The sequence below is a fragment of the Onychomys torridus genome, chromosome 4 (assembly GCF_903995425.1).
Source record: "Onychomys torridus chromosome 4, mOncTor1.1, whole genome shotgun sequence".
NCBI lineage: Eukaryota > Metazoa > Chordata > Mammalia > Rodentia > Cricetidae > Onychomys > Onychomys torridus.
Window position 1 is genome coordinate 8,219,095 of NC_050446.1, and position 5,334 is coordinate 8,224,428.

The 5,334-nt window shown below is 50.8% G+C and overlaps 1 pseudogene; it reads right to left on the reverse strand.

Moving 5' to 3' along the window:
- Positions 1 to 5,021: 5,021 nt before the first annotated feature.
- On the reverse strand, positions 5,022 to 5,122 carry LOC118583265 (annotated as a pseudogene).
- Positions 5,123 to 5,334: the final 212 nt, after the last annotated feature.

Sequence of the window (5,334 nt, forward strand, 5' to 3'; positions counted from 1 at the left end):
CAGGTGCATGCCATCATGCCTATTTTATGCCACTCTAGGGATGGCATCCCGAACTTCATGCCAAGCACTCTGCCAGGATCTCCCAGACCTCTTGCTGTCTTCGATCACTAGATACCACCCAGACTGTGCAGCAGAGTCAGGACGGAGTGAGTCAGGAGCCAGGCCTGGGTTCCCTGGGGTTGTCTGTGCTAGGCTGGAAGCTCTGGGTATGGTGGAGTCAGCCACATTTTTTTTTTTTTTTGGCACACTTAAGAGCTGTCTGTTAGGAACAGTATGTCATTCGGGGTCTCTGGGTGGTCAGGGTAGGCTGGGTTTGGTAGCTCACTGTGTAGAAATTACTGGCCAGTGCTCGCACGGGGACTACAGACAGTATGGAAGAGAGTGCTACGTGGAGAAAGTGAGGAGACACGGTTTTTCCCCTTTCCTCGTCTTTGCTCATCAGCTAACATCAAGACCTTTAATCTAATCTTTTTATGTACATTTAATTTTTAGTTGCGTGTGCGTGCATGTGTGTAGTACCTACAGAGGACAGAAGAGGGCACCAGATCCCAGAGCTGGAATTGCAGGCACTTGTGAGGCTGTCCCACCTTAGGTTCTGGGAACAGAATTAGAGTCCTCTGCAAGAGCAGTCTTCCATAAGAGCTGTGCCGGTGCTTAGCGCCTGGGCAAGCTCTCCAGCCCCCTGCCAACTTCCTTTTGCCACAGAATGTGACACGGACAGGTTCCAGGGAGCCTGAGTGTGAGGGTTTATTATTGTTTTAAATGTTGCATAAATGTGCTGGGATTGAACACAGTCCTTAAGCATGTTAGGTAAATGCTCTACCATTGAGCTACTCACACAGCCCTTGGTGTTTTAAGACATGGTCTTGCTATGCAGCCCAAAGTGACTTCAAGCTCATGATCCTCCTGCCTCAGAATTCAGTGTTGGAATGCCAGGTGGTGACAGATTTTCTCAAGATTTTGCTGTGTGGGATCCTTCTGATGATTTTGGTGACTTCAGAGAAGAAAGCAGGATTCTGAGTTCAGGGTCAGCCTGGGCAACTTAGGAGAATCTGTTTGATTTTTTAAAAATAAAAGAAAGACTAGAGGTGGCGGCGCACACCTTTAAACTTTAATCCCAGCACTCTGGAGGCAGAGGCAGGCGGGTCTCTGAGTTCCAGGCTAGCCTGGTCTACAGAGTGAGTTCCAGGACAGCCAGGGCTACACAGAGAAACCCTGTCTCAAAAAACTATAAACCAAGAAACAGAACAACAACAAAAATTCCAGCTTGGGAGACAAAAGAACTTGAGGCCTGCCTGGTCAAACAAGTTTCTGGCCAGTCAGGGCTACACAGGCGAGACTCTGTCTCAAACAAACAACAAAGGCTGGGAGGACAGCTGCTGGTAGGGTGTGCTGAAGGCCCTGAATTCTACCCCAGGACCCCGTCAATGGGCTGCAGTGCCTTGTCTGCGATCGAGAAATCCACAGACTGTTGAGCGATAAGCTGCGGCTCCTGGAGGCGACGGGAACAGGGCCGTGCCCTGGCTACAGCTGCAGTCCAGCTCAAGCCAGGCCGCAGCAGGCATTCGGGGTATCAGAGGGGCTTCCTGGCACAGAGGGGCTTCCTGGCAGAGGCGGACCCGGAAGGCTACAGCAGCATGGAATCCCCAGAGGCCCTCGGGAGGGAGACCAGTGATGTCCGGGAATGGAAAATTTTCTCCAAGTGCACCCTGGCCTGGCCTTCCCGAAGCACCCCTCTACAGACATTCTGGGCCTCCTGGCTGGCCCTGTCCCCTTTGGTTGCTTCTGACTTAGGAAACAGGCTGCCCCATGCATCTGAGCCGTCCCTAAGAAGGTTGGGTTAAAGGCCTAAACTGTAGCCCTCCCCTCTGAAGTGCGGTCTCTCTGCCTGGCTCCTGCACCCCCTGTTCTGGGCCCCCTATTCCCCTTGCATTTTACCCCTTGAGTGAGTCCAGAGTCTCCAGGGAGGTAGGGTGAGGCAGTAGACTCCAGCTCTGAGGTCTTGGCTGTATCAATCTCTCTTTCCTTCCCTCCATCTGTCTCTCAGATTGTCTGTCTGTCTCTGAGCTGTTCCTGCATGCATGCATACACATGCACACATGCGCGCACACACATTTCATACTAACTAGTATCTAATCAGTCTCCGGAGGCTTCACCCTTGGCCCTGGAAGTCGTCTGGGATGAACCAGAAGCAGCCTCTGCCTTAGGTGGACCCCAGCCCCGGGGGGTGGAGCTGAGACTCTGCAGTGCAGAGGTAGGAGCTAAATTCTCCATGGGGTTGAATTCTGCTTTTCCACTTCCTGGCTTGAATCTTGAGGCAGGTGATACTCAGAACCTCAGTTTGCCCATCTGTGAGATGGGGAGAGAGCAGCAAGAGGGGCGTGGGGGCAGGAAAGATCACTAACTGGGGGCTAGCCTGGTCTACGTAGGCAGACCCTGCCTGTGGCTGTTGCTCAGTTGGCAGAGCACTTGCCTGTCACGCACACAGGCCTAAATTCAATCCCCAGCACCGCATAAAACCAGGTCTGGTGACTCTAGCACATAAGCCCAGCACTCAGGAAAAGGCAGAAGAACCAGGAGTTCAGGTTCATCCTCAGCTACATAGGGAATTGGGGGTCATTTTGAGCTACATGACACATTGCTTCAACAATAAAACAAACTAAGACTGGAGAGATAGTTCAGTGGTTAAGAGAACAAACTACTGGCCGGGCGGTGGTGGTGCACTCCTTTAATCCCAGCACTCGGGAGGCAGAGCCAGGCAGATCTCTGTGAGTTCGAGGCCAGCCTGGTCTCCAAAGTAGTTCCAGGAAAGGTGCAAAGCTACACAGAGAAACCCTGTCTCAGAAAACCAAAAAAAAAAAAAAAGAGAGAGAGAACAAACTGCTCTTCCAGAGGACCTGAGTTCAAGTCCCATGCCCACACTGGGTAGCTCCAACCACCTGTAACCCCAATTCAGAGAAATTCAACACCTCTGGCCTCTGTGAGTTTGAGGCCAGCCTGGTCTGCATAGCAGTTCTAGGCCAGCCAAGGCTATACAGTGAGACCTTGTTTCAGAAAAACCAATAAGACCAATAATAATAGTAATAACAACAACAACAGCCAAGTGGTAGTGGTGGCACATGCCTTTAATCCCAGCACTTGAGAGGCACAGGCAGGCGGATCTCTGTGAGTTCAAAGCCAGCCTGGTCTACAGAGCGAGATCCAGGACAGCCAGGACTGTTACACAGAGAAACCCTACCTTGAAAAGCCAAATAAATAAATAAATGAAATGAAACAATAATAATAAATAAATCATTTGTAAAAACACACAAGGGGTTGGGGATTTAGCTCAGTGGTAGAGCACTTGCCTAGCAAACGCAAGGCCCTGGGTTCTGTCCTCAGCTCCAGCAAATACACACACACACACACACACACACACACACACACACACACACACACACAAAAACCCGGCTAGACTGGGAAGATGGAGGGATTGACTTAATACACATGCTTGGTGGGAAAAACGGTTGACTGGAAATAAATCTCACACTGACTGTGGGCTCTGTATGGCAAGATCTTCAACCAGAAACCCAAGTCCAAGGTTCCAAGGGCAGGTACCAAGGCAGGCAGGGTTGGTAGGTGTGTCTGGACACTCCAAATTCACTGTAGCCTAAATTCACTAAATTCACTGGCTTCCTAAGGACTCGGGGTCAAGGCTGCAGTTCTCCTTTAACTGGGCTGCCTGGCTGTGGAATCCTGCAAGGCTCCACCCTCCCAGGGCTGGCTAGGACTGAATGTTCCCCACCCAGCAAGGCAGGAGGCACTCAATGATCCTACCTCGCTGGAGAGCTGGCGCTGCTGAGCCCAGGCAAAAGCAGGCCAGGGGAGGAGGGTGCCTCCAGAGATGAGTCAGGCCCTTGAAGAGCTCTGGACCCTTTGGGCTCTTAGACTACTCAGAAGGCCCAGCAGTGCCCAAGAGAGAACGGAACAAGTGGGGGGAACAGGCTGTTCTCTCTGGGGCTTCGAGGTTTGTCCAGAATCAGGAGGCTCTCACTGTCTCACACAGTGCCTCCTTCCAGCCAGTGTGGCTGGCTGGGTCCTGGATCAGTCCAACCTAGTAACAGTGGCACAGAGCACTCCTGGGGAGCCCTGAGCCTGTGGTCTCCCGGCAACCCCAGCACACAGGGCACACCCTCTCCCCCACCCCCATTTCTTTCTTTTTCTTGGTTTTGTTTCTTGTTGCGATGGGGTCTGGTGCATCCCAAGATGGCCTGGGATTTTCTATGGAGCCAAGGATGACCTTGAATTCCTGAATCTCCTGCCTCCACCTCCCGAGTGCTGGGATTACTGGTGTGCACCAGAATACACAGTTTATGTGGTTACGGAAATTTAACCCAGGGCCCTATGTGTGCCAGGTGAGCACAGTAACTTCCAAGTCATATCCTCCATTCATTTTTGAAAAAAAATTACTTTTATTATATATATATATATATATATTATACAGTTTATATATTTTATATAGACTTTATATTAAATATATTAACATAATGTAATTTATTATATGTGTAATGTAATATATATTATAGTATTTATTATATGTGTGCATATGTGGAAGTCACAGGACAATTTACAGAACCTGGTTCTCCTACCTTGTGGGTCTCAGGACTCAAACTCAAGGGGCTTTGATGGCTAACCCGTGTCTCGGGCCCCAGCTCTCTTTACCTTTTGTGGGGACTCCTTCTTTGTAGCTTTTACTTTTAACACAGGGTCTTCCGGTCAGGTGGTGGTGGCACACACCTTTAATCCCAGCACTTGGGAGGCAGAGACAGGCGGGTCTCTTTGAGTTCGAGGCCAGCCTGGGCTACCAAGTGAGTTCCAGGACAGGCACCAAACTACACAGAGAAACCCTGTCTTGAGAAACCAAGGTGGGGGCGGGGGAGACAGGTCCTTCCAAACTTGCTTAGGCTAGACTTGATTTCCCTCTGTAGCCTACGTTGACCTTTTCAGGGTTTTTAACAGTCAAACGCAGAGGCTCCTTTTAGAACAATAAGGAAGTCTTCATGAATCTGTGTGCCGTCCTTGCACGGGGGCTGTGTTAATCTCTGTCGCTCCAGTTTTAGTGGGTGTGCTGCGAAGCGAGCAGGGCCTTCAGCTTTCGATGGCCCTGCTTCAGGCTCCTAAGCAGCTGGAATGACAGGTGTGTGCCTCCAAACCAGGCTGCAAGCCCTCTAGATGAAGAAAGCGAGGGTCACAGAGACAGAGCCTTTCCCTGGGGAATGGGAGACCCCACAGCACCCTTGAGGACATCAAGACCGGAAGTTTGGCCAGTGAGGAGGTGTTGGGGGTGAGGGCCAC